Raw genomic sequence first — 14,813 nt, 5'->3', positions numbered from 1 at the left:
TGGAGAGATTGTGTCAGTGAAAATAAAACTCTGGAGACTCCTTCTTAGCAACAATAACAAAGATAAACAAAGGCTATTGACATCAGAGAATGTGACACATTAGTGCCTGTGTGTTCTGTAAACTACCTTTGTAGGATTGTTCAGACATGGCTTCTGTTATCAAAAAACAAAACTGTGAAGAATTAATGTAGCATGGAATGCTTGGATAGGGGTTTGCTCACATGACTCCCCGGATAGTTTTTCTGAAACTAGTTGTACCACTATGGGAAGTGCTCAGTGGAATCCTGGTGTACTGTATTTGTGCAGGTGTGAGAGGTGCTGGTGGCTGCTGAGAAGGCAAAGGGCAAGGAATGGTTGAGAATGGAATAAGGAAATAAAATAATGTGATTATACATAAGGACACACCTGTGTATAGTAGAAACAGTGAATGTGAGGTCAAAGAGCAATTTATCAGTCCAGCTTCTTCATCTCTGAAGGTTGACCATGTTGAAAGAAAGGGAAGCAAAACAAAAATATTGGACTTAATTGTGATTTGACAACATCTTTGAAGTATTTCACAAAAATTACAGTTAGAGCAAAAAAATGAATATAAAAAATGAGTGTAAATATTTCCTTAAAAGTAATTCTGAAAAACAATTTACAAGGTTAAACTTGAGTCAGGTTCACAAAACAAAGAAAAATATAGGAGTGACTGTGAGATGTTCTCAATCCAAGATGGATTTTTGTATATATCCTGTAGATGTTTTAATGCTACAGAACAACCAGTTATGTAACTGCAGATGGAAGGAATCCGGATACAAAAGTGGCGGACCTATTTTAACCCCGTTTGCCTGACAAGTTTCAGATATTTTGTGCCTGGATAGGGCAATGTGATATCAACACAATTATAGGCAGCCACATACAAACAAGTTTCACTGAGGTTCAAAAGTTAGGTCATCATGTTGCCAATCAGAGCACAACACTGCTTTAGCCACCAGCTGTGAGACTGCTGCCTCTCTCTGGCCACACTGTGAAAACTTGGCCTGGAGAATCAGCAGACAAAGATGAGATTATGAATGTAATCTTAAAATCAGTGGCTGTTGTTTCGTGGAAATAGATGGATTTGCTAGTAGCCTCCAAAGGCATCCCTAAATACTCCTTGGTCCAGATTTCAGTTGGACTATTGACTCTCCATACTGGAAAACAGCTTCTTCAAATCCCCAGTTGTGTTTTCCCATCAAGCTCAGCTGATCAGCATGGCCTCATCACCACTCAGTTTAAATGGAATTTGTTTCTCCAAGAACTTTTTCCCTTTCCTTCACAGATGCTGCTTGACCTCCCATCTTACTTCAGCAGATTGTTTGATGCTATAGATTCCAGTATCTGCAGTCTCTTGTGTCTACACTGCTAGATATATTCTTCAGGAACCCTTCCTGGCCCAATCATCTTTGTCGAAGGAATTTTCTCAAACACAAGAACAAAAATTCAGAGATGTCCATTTATGCCTGCGGGGTGTTCAGCCCCTTTTGTACTCCTCACATTAAAGATGGTCTATTGAGTAGCAAATAACATTTGCCACATAAATTATCATCTCCAAAAGAAAAGAAACTACCTGTAACCATATTCCCTTGTCATTCATTGCTAATTCTATTGCTACAGAATTTGGCATTAACATTCAGGACACTACCATTGACCAGAGATTTAACTAGAGAAGTCTCAGAATACTGCTTCTTCTAGAGTAGGTCAGGTGTTGATTATTCTCTAGCAACTAACTCACCTACTGATGCTCCAAAGCCACTTTGCCAATTGCAATCCCAAGACAGCGGTGTGATGGAATATTTTCTGTGTGCTTGGAGGAGTTCAGCTTCAACACCACTCAAAAAGTTTAACAACATTTGAAACAAAGTCAAATGTCCCACATTCTCTGCCTTAGGCATCCTTCTACCATTAGCCCCCTTGGCTGGAGGATGTAACCCTTTTATAACTCATTGCAGCTACTAACAGGAGTGGGTTTGACAACTCCCAAACCCATTGCTAATACTGCAAAGAAAGAGAAGAGTAGTGAGTGCATAGGAACACAAAGAGTTTCCTTTTTTAACAGAATATAAGTCCTGGAACTTCCTACGCAATTGTGTTCTGGGATTGTATCACTTTCTGAAGAATGTTTAGAGAGTGGAAGAAGTTTGTCTTGCCTTTGACACTTTTAATCTATAAAGGAATTAAAAACTTTTAAGACCCCAACATATCGATGCAGCTATAGAGAAGGCAAGGCAGCGGCTATATTTCATCAAGAGTTTGAGGAGATTTGGTTTGTCACCTAAAAGACTCGAAAACTTCTACAGATGGAGAGCCTTCTGACTGGCTGCATCCCTGTCTAATATGGTGGGGGGGGGGGGGGGAGTTTACTGCACAGGATCAAAGTAAGCTGCTGAGAGTTGAAAAATTAGTCAACTGCATCGTGGGTACTTGCCTCTGTGGTATCCAAGACGTCTTCAAGAAGTGGTGCCTCAGAAAAGCAGCTTCAATCATTAAGGACCCCCCAATACCTCTTCTCACTGTTACCAACAGGAAGGAAGTACAGAAGCCTGAAGGCATACACTGAATGATTCAGGAACAGCTTCTTCCCCTCTGCTATCTAACTTCTAAATGGGCACTGAGCCCATGAACACTACCTCACTATGTTTTTATTTCTGTTTTTGCACTACTTATCTTAATTTAACTCTTTAATATACTTATTGCAATACTTATATACTTATTGCATTTCAATTTTTTCTATATTTATCATCTATTGCATTGTACTGCTGCTGCAAAGTTAACAAATTTCACAACATATGGCGGTGATATTAAACTTGATTCTGATTCTGATTAAGATCATCTAATCTTATTCATCTCGGGTAAAATAAACTTAAAGATTCGTAGAGCTGAATGGAAGTTCATTGAGCTTACGCACCAAAGGCATTGAAATTACAAATGTAACACTGTAAAAACAAAAATGCTTTACACCAACCCTAGCAGTAAAAGTTTGACAAAGTGGAATTTTAAGTGAGGTTAACATGGTTGACCCAAAAGCAAGAAGTATAAACAATTTTAAAAAATCTTAGAGGAGGTGAAAAAAATACTATTTTGCAGCAGTGTAAATGTGAGAATTAAAAAAGAAATTAACTGGATTTATGAAATATCTTATAAACATGAGAAAATAAAATGCAAAGTTGCATAAAAGTCTATTGACTTTCTGTGATGACTGATAGTCAGCTGGGCTTTACATGGTGTTCTTGACTTCAGTTTCAGCTATAAAATTGGTGTTATGAACTCACTGACATTATAGAAAGTTCCTTTTATCTGCAACTGTGGGTGAAGATGCATTAAATGAATTGCTCACTGCCTTAGGTTAATGTTGTGAAACAGTTGTAACCCATTCCATTCAGTGTTATCAATGCCAATTATTACATCAATTAGGGTCTGTTGCTGTCAGTCCTCTTGGACAAAGTATTTTAGTCTCAACCATCTAGTGCTAATCCTTGGATGCAGCTGGTCTCAATAATGCCAAAGTCATATAAAAGAACATAAGGAACTTCAATAAGCAGATATAGAGGAGAATTTGATTCATGTGGCAGATGTAGGCACTGAGAAAAGCAAGAGAGCCCTCATGTCCAGATGTTTCCTGGCATAGCCTCAGTTAAATCCTGAATTCACCTTTGAAATGGAATATTATGCAGGTTATGTAAATAGTACTTTGTAAAACTCACTTCAGTGGTGGAGACATTGGCAGCCTGTCACCAAAAAAAGTCTCTTTTAAATGAAAATGGAATGCATAGTTTGAGCCACTTGCCTCTTTATATATTTCCCACTGGAGATGAGGGTAGCAGATCAGTAAAATACTTTCTCCTGAAGATAAGTGTTGTTCTAAGAGGTACACTTATAGTTTTGAGGACAATAGGCAACAAACCAGTCTCTGCTGACCAGATAATTTCAAGCATGGTTGTCCTTATAATGTTGTTAAGAGATGCTTGACAAGATCTAGCAGCAGACTTGTCAGTTCTGCAATTACATTATCCAGCTCACAATATAATAAGCTAGTGACATGGTCACTTAAATGTTGCTCTTCCTTCCTTCCTTCCTTCCTTCCTTCCTTCCTTCCTTCCTTCCTTCCTTCCTTCCTTCCTTCCTTCCTTCCTTCCTTCCTTCCTTCCTTCCTTCCTTCCTTCCTTCCTTCCTTCCTTCCTTCCTTCCTTCCTTCCTTCCTTCCTTCCTTCCTTCCTTCCTTCCTTCCTTCCTTCCTTCCTTCCTTCCTTCCTTCCTTCCTTCCTTCCTTCCTTCCTTCCTTCCTTCCTTCCTTCCTTCCTTCCTTCCTTCCTTCCTTCCTTCCTTCCTTCCTTCCTTCCTTCCTTCCTTCCTTCCTTCCTTCCTTCCTTCCTTCCTTCCTTCCTTCCTTCCTTCCTTCCTTCCTTCCTTCCTTCCTTCCTTCCTTCCTTCCTTCCTTCCTTCCTTCCTTCCTTCCTTCCTTCCTTCCTTCCTTCCTTCCTTCCTTCCTTCCTTCCTTCCTTCCTTCCTTCCTTCCTTCCTTCCTTCCTTCCTTCCTTCCTTCCTTCCTTCCTTCCTTCCTTCCTTCCTTCCTTCCTTCCTTCCTTCCTTCCTTCCTTCCTTCCTTCCTTCCTTCCTTCCTTCCTTCCTTCCTTCCGCTAATGCTCAGCTTTAAGGTGTTCCAAGTCATACTGTTGCCCTTCAACACACTTAGCTGGAGCCCTGCAGATGCTCAAGGATTAGGTGAAAGGAATTGCTCACCAAGTTCCATTTAGTTCACTGTCTTTCAATCCTGTTAGTCACAGCAAACAATAATGATTGAGTTCTTAACTAATCACAGCAATAAAATTCTATCTATTAATCAATAGTAGTCCTAAAAAATGACAGGAGAAAAAATCCATGTGGCGTAGAGTTTTGTGAATAGATTGTGAATATGATTTCATCCAATCATATTGTACTGACTGCTGTGTTCTGACATATTATTTGCAGGAAAATTCTATCTAATTTCTATCTGAATGGATTACTAGAAGAACAACTCTGTAGAGTAATGAAATAATTTTAATAGAGACAAATAAATCTTTGAATTGTTAACAGCAACTTTACAGGGTCCTTTAATATGGGCCAAATTCATTCCAAATTGACAATCTGAATGTCCTACAACCTTAACAACTGTCAAAGTACATTATAACACGAGTTTCAAGATTTTCAGTGATTCGACAGCTTCTTCCCCTCTGCCATCCAATTTCTGGATGGACATTGAACCCATAAACTCCCAAACACATCCTCAATACTCAATATTTTTTTATTTCCTCTTTTTTTTACAACTTATTTAATTAGATATTATATAACTGTAATTCACAATTTTCTTTTTTCTCTGTATTATCATGCATTGCATTGTGCTGCTACCTTGAAGTTAACCAGTTTCATGAGATATGTTGGTGATATGGCTGATTCTGATTCCTATATCATCTGTTTCCAGTTGTCAGCCTTGGGTGTTGGCCGATAGGGTACCGTGACACAGTAGTGTAATGGACTGTGCTGACGCTTTACAGATTCAACAACCTGAATTTGATGCTAATCTCTGATGTTCTTGTGGCTTTAAGAGTTTCCTCTCACACCCCATATATGTGCTTATTGATATGTTAATTACCCCTGGTGTAGGTGGTTTATGGGAGAACTTAGATAGAGCCGATAAATTATGAAGAGAAGTTATTGCAGGAAAGTAAGTGAGGGAATGTGATCTGTGTGATGCCCTGACAGCTGTCTTAGAGTTGAGTGGCCAAAAGGACCCTTCCTGAATTATAAAGAATTATGGTAACAAACTCTTAGTTCTTAATCATGGATCTCATGAGGTCAGTGAAACAATGTTAGCTTGGACTGAATTGGCAGTACCATTTTGAAGTGAATGTTGAAGAACAGCTGTGTTGCCATTATAGATGACATTTCTCTCTCAGCCAACACTAATAGGTCACTTGGTCAACCTCCTTTCTCATTAATTGGGAAACTGGCTGCCAATAATTACACATCAGAAGTAGTTAATTGGGTATAAAATATTCTGAGCTATTCTTTACCTTCACCATATACAATCAAGTTTCTTTTTCCTTTCATGCACCTCAACCAAACTGGACAAATTCAAAATAATATATTTTGTATGATTGTGGGTACAGTTCATATATTTTTGAGGTTGTAAAAGCAGAGAATACACTTCCTGATACAAAGTTACTCTGAACTTTGTTTCTGTCCATTTAGTGATATTATTTTCCCTCCACTATGGTCATATGCATTGCCATCAGTTTAATTTCCTTATATATTCATTCATATGTTATTTTTGATTAATTTTCACTGAGTATTGGCAACACAGAAAGCAGCAGAGTGGCAAGTATAGTAAATTCAAGACTTGTAAGATAATACTAACAATCCTTGGCTTGTGGCAGGATGGAAACTAATGGCAAATTGGGGCAGAAGCATTGAAAGATTTTAGACTACCTTTTGCTGATATTATTTCAAAGGAAGTGGTGTTGGAAAAAAATTGTTTTTAGTATCTTTGCCATTAAAAGCCCATCATTGTAATACTCCAGTCTTCTGCATACAAACTAATCTTAGATTAATTATAAAACTAGATAGTTTTGATGAGCAGTATTGACTATCTTTCATCATTTTAGTGTTATCTTTAATTAGTTCATATGTTTTCTTGCTGTTTTGCTGTTTTATACTCCTTCATTTTAATGTATTTAGATTTTCTTGTTTAATCATTTTATCCTTTATTGTCTGTTAATTTATAGTTTGTTGCCTTCAAATAAAGAGACATGTTGCTTATAATAACATGAAACTCTTTGTCAGTGATTTCTTTGTACTAAGTTATGTTCACCCTCAGTGAATTGCATCGTGCAGGAATTACGATTATTTGGAATCTTTGTTGGTGATTTCTTATTTTATATATTTTTTTGTTTCAGGTAACATATTGCTTATAACAAATGATAAGAGGAACTAACGGATCACAATAACCAAGGCCCATCTAATAAATGGGTAACTATCAGAGTTAATGTTTATGTGTGACCAATCTTTGTAGCCTGCTGATTTTCGTCAATGTAATGATTGCAAAAAATTATATATAATGCAATTAGGAAAAACAGTTAAGTTTAGGATTTTCCATTAGAAAATCAATTTTATTGAAAATTGTACTGAACTTCTTTGATAAAGTTCTGCAAATCCTCATGAATTATGTGGAAATTTCACATTAAGATATTCACACACATACAAATATTTGGTTAAGAAAATACAGAAAATGCGCAAGAAAACACAGAAAATACATATATACTGTTCAAAAGCAGTTGTTGAAATACATGCTGGGACACATTATCAGTGATGTAAACTGGGGTCATTGGGTGTTTTGGATCTTTCAGCATCAGACACCCTCGACCAGGCAGTCTGACCAGGATTGATCAGGCCCTGGCTTGTGTCCCAGCAGTATTGGTCCACCTGACACACCTCTTAACCAATAGCCATCTGCAGACTCACTCAACAGCCTCTGTGTAGGTCCTGATGGCACTTTTCTTTGCAGCCCCCAAAATGCCAAGGAGAGAATATATTATACAGAGCGATCAGCAAGCAACACCTCTATAGGCTCGCATCGTGCCCTCCACCCCTGTCTCTGGCACTGCTCTACCAGTCCTTGGTATTTAGCTTTCTTACACTCAAGTGTCTTCCCAAGACACTGTCAGTTTTACCATGACCACTTGCTTTGAAGTTTCTGACAGAATAACCACATCATGCCTTAGTGATGTTGATGCGATGAAGTCAGGGAGATACAACGATATGCATGGAAATGTACATTTATTAATAGATGTACTTACAAACAAACACACACACTCACACGCAAAGCAGTTATTTCTAAGTCCTTTTGTTCCACAATATCTCCCCTTATGGCTTGTGTTTCAAATGTCACAGAGTATTTTCATTTTGCTGTCTTGTATGTTTTTGCCAGAATTCTTATCAAGACTACTGCCAAGGTGGTTGTTTGTTTTTGTTAGGTTCAGATATTCATTGATTTTATTGTTTTTTTTTGTACTTATTGTTAATGCCTGCAAGAAAATGAATCTCAGGGTTATATGGTGTAATATATGTGCTTTGAAAATAAATTTAATCTGAACTTTGGATTTTAAGTTCTGTAATAAGGGGTGAGTTCTGGAAGGTATATTTGGACAACTCTAGTTGATAAGTCTTGTCCCATCTTCACAGCTTTAGAGAATTCACTGAATTTCTTTTACAGTCAAGGAGTCATAGACTCTTTATGCTGCAGGAGGGAATTTGGCCCATTGAGCCTGTGCTCGTTTTTTTTTAAAAGAGTCCCACTACACAGTCCCATTCCTCCACTTTTCCCCGTATCCATTGACATTATTTTCTTTAAGTGCCTGTCTCAGGGATCTGTTTTATCTAATTCTTTGTTGAAAACACAGACTCAGTTTTCACTGCTCTTAAACGATACACATTGGCCCAGGCTGCATTTCTGGAGTATTCACACTTAAGACTGATGACTTTTATCAGAGCTGGAAATAGTTTGAGATGTTTTTGGCTCCAAGACTGACATCAAATGAAGGACTGATGTGAATGCAGTCATGTCGTCTCCCTGAAAGAGAACGGACAGCACATGCCTCTACAACAAATTATGCAGCCACAGTAGTTTAATCTGATCCCATCTGCTACATGACTTCGATCTAGCAGAGAAATTTCCTTTGTTCGACCTATTGCCCACTTTTGCTGTCTAAGCTGACTTCTTTTTCTCTGTGTCATTCTCTCTCTCTCTCTCTCCCTCGCCCTCTCCCTCATCTCCTCATCTGACATGTGAACTTTTTTTTCCACAGATGCTATCAAACCTGCTAAGATTTTCCAGCATTTCCCAATTTCTGTTTTATCATGTTGGCTGAGTTTTCCTTTTCCTACTTGTAAAAGCTTGGCCTGCTGGGCAGGTACCACAAACTTACCATGAACAACATTTTACACAGACCAAAAGGCAAAATGTGCTGTTAATTGCACCCATTTAGCTGTTTCATATTATCACAGACAGTTATCCTGTTCCTCCCTCCCTCCCTTGCATCCCTCCCACAGCTTCTCTTAGACTGACAACTAACGGATATTTCTCTCTTTCCCAGTTCTGACAAAGGATCACAGTGCTGAAGAGTTAACTGTTTCTATTTTCACAGATACTGCCTAACCTACTACATTTTGCCAGCATTTTCAGTTTTTTATTTTACACCCCTCTACCATAGTTTCACGGTAATCACAGGGAGCTTCACCCAAAGCATTGCTACTGATTTGAAGCATAGCAGAGGAGGAGAGCCGTGATATCTTGGATGCCCAATCCTATTTCATAATTCAACCAGTAGTCTGTCTAAAGTAATGAATCCCACAGCCTTAATGACCAGCATGTAGATTCTTGAGTTATGATGTCACTGTGCCAGACATTTCCCTCCTGATAACTTCTACATAGCCCCTCGACATCATAAGTCCTTCTTGCATTCTTTGTCACTTTTAATCCTGCATTAAACATTAAAACCATTCATCCTGCTTCTATATCAATGACACACTCTCAATGCAAATTCAAAGCCGCTATAAAATAACACTCTGACTGAAGTGCCAAATATAATAAATGCGATTAATTTAATTACCAACACAATAATTGCTTCCCATTCGTTTCTCACCCAAGTGCTGATCCATGATGCCATTCCAGAGAAGGTTTCCTCATACAGCTACTCCTATGAGGCATGGGGTCAGCAAAGTTATGCTTCTTGTGCGGGTTGCTTTGAGCTGCCTGTGGCCAGTGCCAGCTGCAGACTGCTGCACTTCAGCGACTGCCGGTTCTGTCTGGCCCAGCTGACACCGCAGCTGTTGATCTCCGCTGTGTGCTGTGCATTCATCTTTCCTTACGACATAGACTAGGGCCATTTTCCCTGCTGAATCTATGCCAGTTTGCAGAGAAATCCCATTGACCCATATCCCAGATTATTTCCCTCCATCCTATTCTCTTTCACGATTCCTGCTAGTTCTCCTGTGACCCGCCTACAGTACTGTGCAAAAGACCGAGGCACGTATGTATAAACAGGGTGCCTAAGACTTTTGCACAGTGCTGTATTTGTCAACGTGGACTGGAGAGCGAGTTTGTAAACCTGGCGGGAACAAAGGATATTGAGAATGGTGAGTGTGGGATAGGTGGCAGAGAAGGTGTACTGGGGTGGGGGAGAAGGAGGGGTTTGGCATGGGTGCAGTCACACACACCCAGCCCTGAGATGCCAGGCAAGGTCATTTGATTCCAGCAAATGGATTATTGATCCTTACAGAATATCTCTGGTGTTTCGTGTTTCTTTCCCTCTCCCTTCCTCTTTTCCCAACCATAATTTCCTCTCCCTGCCCCTTTCCACACTGTCCACGATATTTATCCAGCTCAGAATCAAGTTTATCGTATGTCATAAAATTTGTGGGGTTTTTTTGTGGCAGCATTACAATGTATACAAACAAATACTACAGTACTGTGCAAAAGTCTTAGGCATCCTAGCTACAGTATACGTATGTGCCTAAGACTTTAGCATACTGCTATACATTAAGAATGATTTACACCATTAACCATATAAAAGCTAGAAAAATACATGCTCTTAGGGAAAACGAGCATGCTCTTCATGAACAGTGGCAGAGGCAAGGATTGAACCTGTATTGCTGGAGCTGAAAGGCTGTAGCTTTACCTTGCATGTCAATTTGATGCCAGGTAATGCAAAGATAGAAGGGCCCTGCAATAAGCGCAGTGTTATGATAGGAAGGGGACACTATTGGGGATGACAGCAGAAAAACAATGGCTGGAGATTCTGGGGGCAGTTTGGCAGGATAGATACATCCCGAAGATGACAAAGTATTTTAAAGGGAGCACGAGGTAACCGTGGCTGACAGGGAAAGTTAAAGACAGCATATATAGAAGGAGATGAGTTATACAACTCTTGTTACACACATGTGCAGTTCAACTCTTTGAGTGATTATACAGAAAGTTTGAAGTTAATAACTCATCTCCTTCTACCTTGGGCCACAAACTTATCAATCATCCCTGTTGTTAACCGCTTCTGGAGGTCCAAGACGCTGACTTCTACAAAGAAGGGATCCGTATGCTCCATGACTGCTGAACTAAGTGTGTAAATGTAGGAGGGGACTGTGTTGAAAAATAGACGTGCTAGGTTTCCTAAAATTGACTCCTTCTACCTTAGGCCACGAACTTATCAATCACCCCTCGCGAACTGTCTTGTCCCATTGAACTGCACTGGCACCATAGACTTGCATAACCCTCCCAGCCATGTAAGTATCCAATAATGTTGATAATGAGCTTGCATGCACCACTTGCACTGACAGCTCATCCCACACTCTCACCACTGTCCCTTAAACATTTCACCTTTCACACTTAACATATGACCTCCAGTTGTGGTCCCACCCAACCTCAGTGGAAAAAGGCTGCTTGCATTTATCCTATCTATATCCTTCATAATTTTGTATGCCTCTATCAAATCTCCCCTCTTTCACCAACGGTCTAGGTAATAAAGTCCAAACTTATTGAATCTTTCCCTATAACTCAGGTCCCCAAGTTCTGGCAGCGTCCTTGTAAATTTTCTCTGTATCTTTCACCATTATTTACGTCTTTCTTGCAGGCAGGTGATGAAAACTGCACACAATACATCAAATTAGATCTCACCAACATCTTATGCAACTTCAGTATAACATCCTATCTCATGTACTGAATATATTGATTTATGAAGGCCAATGTGCCCAAAGCTTTCTTTCGGACCCTATCTATCTGTGACGCCACTTTCCATGATTTATGGCCCTGTATTCCCAGATCCCTTTGTTGTACCACACTCTCAGTACCCTACCGTTCACCATGTAAGACCTATCATAGCTGGTCCTACCGAAGTGTAACACCTCACACTTGTCTGCATTAAACTCAATCTGCCATTTTTCAGCCTATTTTGCCAGGTGGTTTAGATCCTGCTGCAAGCTCTGATTCTCTTCCTTGCTAACAGCCCCTGTCTTGGTGTCTTCGCAAATTTGCTGATCCAGTTAACCGCATTATTATCCAGATCATTGATATAGATGACAAACAACAATGGACTCAGCAGTGATACTTGCCACACTCCACTAGTCTTAGGCCTCCAGTCAGAGAGACAATCATTTATTACCACTTGCTAGCTTCTCTCACAAACCAATGTCAAATCCAATTTCCTATCTTAGCTTGAATACCAAGCCACTGAACCTTCCTAACCAAACTCCCATGTGGGACCTTGCCAAATGCCTTGTTAAAGTCCTTGGAGACAACATTCACTGCCTTGCCTTCATCAAATTTCCTGGTAACGTCCTCGAAAAACACTATAAGATTGGTTAGACATGACCTACCATTCACAAAGCCATGCTGGCTATCCCCATTCAGTCCCAGTCTATCCAAATATTCATATATCAGGTCCCTTAGAATACCTTCCAATAACTTTCTCACTACTGATGTCAGGCTCACTGGCCTGTAACTTCTTGGTTTATTTTTAGAGCCTTTCTTAAATGGACACCAACATTAGCTCTCCTCCAGTACCTCACAGGTTATATAAAGAATAAAAGAGAGGCAAGAGGTGGTATCAAACAACTGGAAAATGATCCTGGAGAAGTAGTAATGGGTAATAAAGAAATAGCAGATGAACTTAATAAGTATTTTGCATCAGTCTTTACTGTGGAAGACACCACAAGTAATATGCGGGAAATTCGAGAGTGTCAGGGGGCCGAAGTAAATGTAGTCACTATTACTAGGGAGAAGGTGTTTGGGAAGCTTATAAGTCTGAAGGTAATTAAGTCACCTGGACAAGATGGACGACACACTAGGGTTCTGAAGGTAGCTGAAGAAATTGTGGAGGTATTAGTAATGACCTTTCAAGAAACACTACATTCTGGATGGTTCTGGAGGACTGGAAAATTGCAAATGTTACTCTTCTCTTTAAGAAGGAAAGTATAGGCCAGTTTGCCCTACTTCAGTGGTTGGGAAGATGTCCATTATTATGGATGAGATTTTGGGGTACTTGGAGGCACATGGTAAAGTAGGCCAAAGTCAGCATAGTCTTCTAAAGGGGATATTTTGCCTGACAAATTTGTTGGAATACTTTGAGGAAATAACAGGCACAGATGAATGAGAGTCAGTGGATTTTGTTTTCTTGGATTTTCAGAAGGCCTTTGACAAGGTGCTGCACAGGAGGCTGCTTAAAAAGCTAAGAGCCCATTGTATTACTGGAATGATACTAGCATGGATGGAGGATTGGTTAATTGGCAGAAGGCAAAGACTGGGTATAAAGGGGACCTTTGGTGTAGGGGTTGGTGTTAAGACTGTTTCTTTTTACATAATATATCAATGTTTTGGATGACATAATTAATAGCTTTGTGGCCAAGTTTGCCGGCAGTACAAAGATAGGTGAAGGGGCAGGTTGCATTAAGGAAGTAGAGAGTTTGCAGAAGGATGAAGACAGATTGGGAGAACAGACAAAGAAGCGGCAGATGGAATATAATGTATGGTCATGCACTTTGGTAGAAAGAATAAAGGTGTGGACTGTTTTCTCAACAGGGAGAAAATTCATAAATCAAAGATGCAAAGTGACTTGGGAGTCCTTGTGCAGAATTCCCAAAAGCAGGTGTCCTCAACCTTTTTTATGCTAATGGACTGATACCATTAAACAAGGGGTCTGTGGACCACAGGTTGGGAACCCTGTCCTAAAGGTTAACTTGCAGGTTGAGTCAGTGGTAAGGAAGCCAAATGCAACGTTAGCATTCATTTTGAGAGATCTAGAATATATGAGCAAGGAAGTAATGCTAAGGCATTATTACACATTGGTCAGGCCTCGCTTGGAGTATTGTGAGTAGGTCTGCGTTCCTTATCTAAGAAGTGATGTGTTGGCATTGGAGAGGGTCCAGAGGAGGTTCACGAGAATAATTCCAGGAATAAACGTATTAGGAATTAGGAGCATTTGATCCTCTGGGCCTGTACTTGCTGGAGCTCAGAAGAATGAAGGAGGGTCTCATTGAAACCTATCGAATATTGAAAGGCCTAAATAGTGTGGATGTAGAGAGGATGTTTGCTCTAGTGGAGAGGTCTATCACCAGAGGACACGACCTCTGAATAAATGGAGGTCCATTTAGAACAGAAACTAGGAGGAATTTCTCTAGCAAGGGGATGGTGAATCTGTGGAATTCATTGCCACGTGTGGCTGTGGAAGCCAAGTCTTTGAGTGTATTTAACGTGAGGTTCATAGGTTCTTGATTATTCAGGACATGAAAGTATATGGGAAGAAGCTGAATGGAGTAGAGAGGGATAATAAATCAGCCAGAATGGGATGGCAAAGCAGATTTAATGGGAAAATTGCCTAACTCTGCTCCTATGTCTTATATGGTAATAACCTCCGGCTTGCAAATTAAATCATGGAGAATGTTTTATTTGGAGGATTTACATTCAATACATCTCCATCTGGGAGTTTGCTACTGAAGAGAACCCAATGATAACAGAAAAGGTTTAGTTCAGTTGGCATGGAGAGGCTGAGGATTATCATGTGATAGGCAGGAGACTGTAGCTTGAAGTCTTAAAGCTTGCGGACAATAGACTGAAGTGAGGGAAGAGCACCAGTAATAACTAGACATGCTACTCAGTGAGGCACGGGTACATGCCTCCCCACCAATGAGGACGTCTTCAAATGGAGCTGCCTCATGAAGGCAGCATCTATCTGGGACACACCCTCTTCTCATTATTGCCATTGGCAAGGAGG

The 14,813-nt window shown here is 39.9% G+C and overlaps 1 long non-coding RNA gene across 1 annotated transcript in view; it reads left to right on the top strand.

The window, feature by feature from the left end:
* LOC132402828 (uncharacterized) overlaps window positions 1-14,813 on the top strand; it is a 238,734-nt gene that overhangs the window by 143,789 nt on the left and 80,132 nt on the right. Inside the window, exon 6 of the long non-coding RNA XR_009515091.1 lies at window positions 6,954-7,026. This is a non-coding gene — a long non-coding RNA (uncharacterized LOC132402828). The remainder of the gene's footprint in view (window positions 1-6,953; window positions 7,027-14,813) is intronic.

The sequence above is a fragment of the Hypanus sabinus genome, chromosome 12 (genome assembly GCF_030144855.1).
Source record: "Hypanus sabinus isolate sHypSab1 chromosome 12, sHypSab1.hap1, whole genome shotgun sequence".
In the NCBI taxonomy this organism is placed as follows: Eukaryota; Metazoa; Chordata; class Chondrichthyes; order Myliobatiformes; family Dasyatidae; genus Hypanus; species Hypanus sabinus.
Note: the sequence above shows the minus strand (reverse complement) of the source record. Positions and strands in the feature narration are given on the sequence as shown.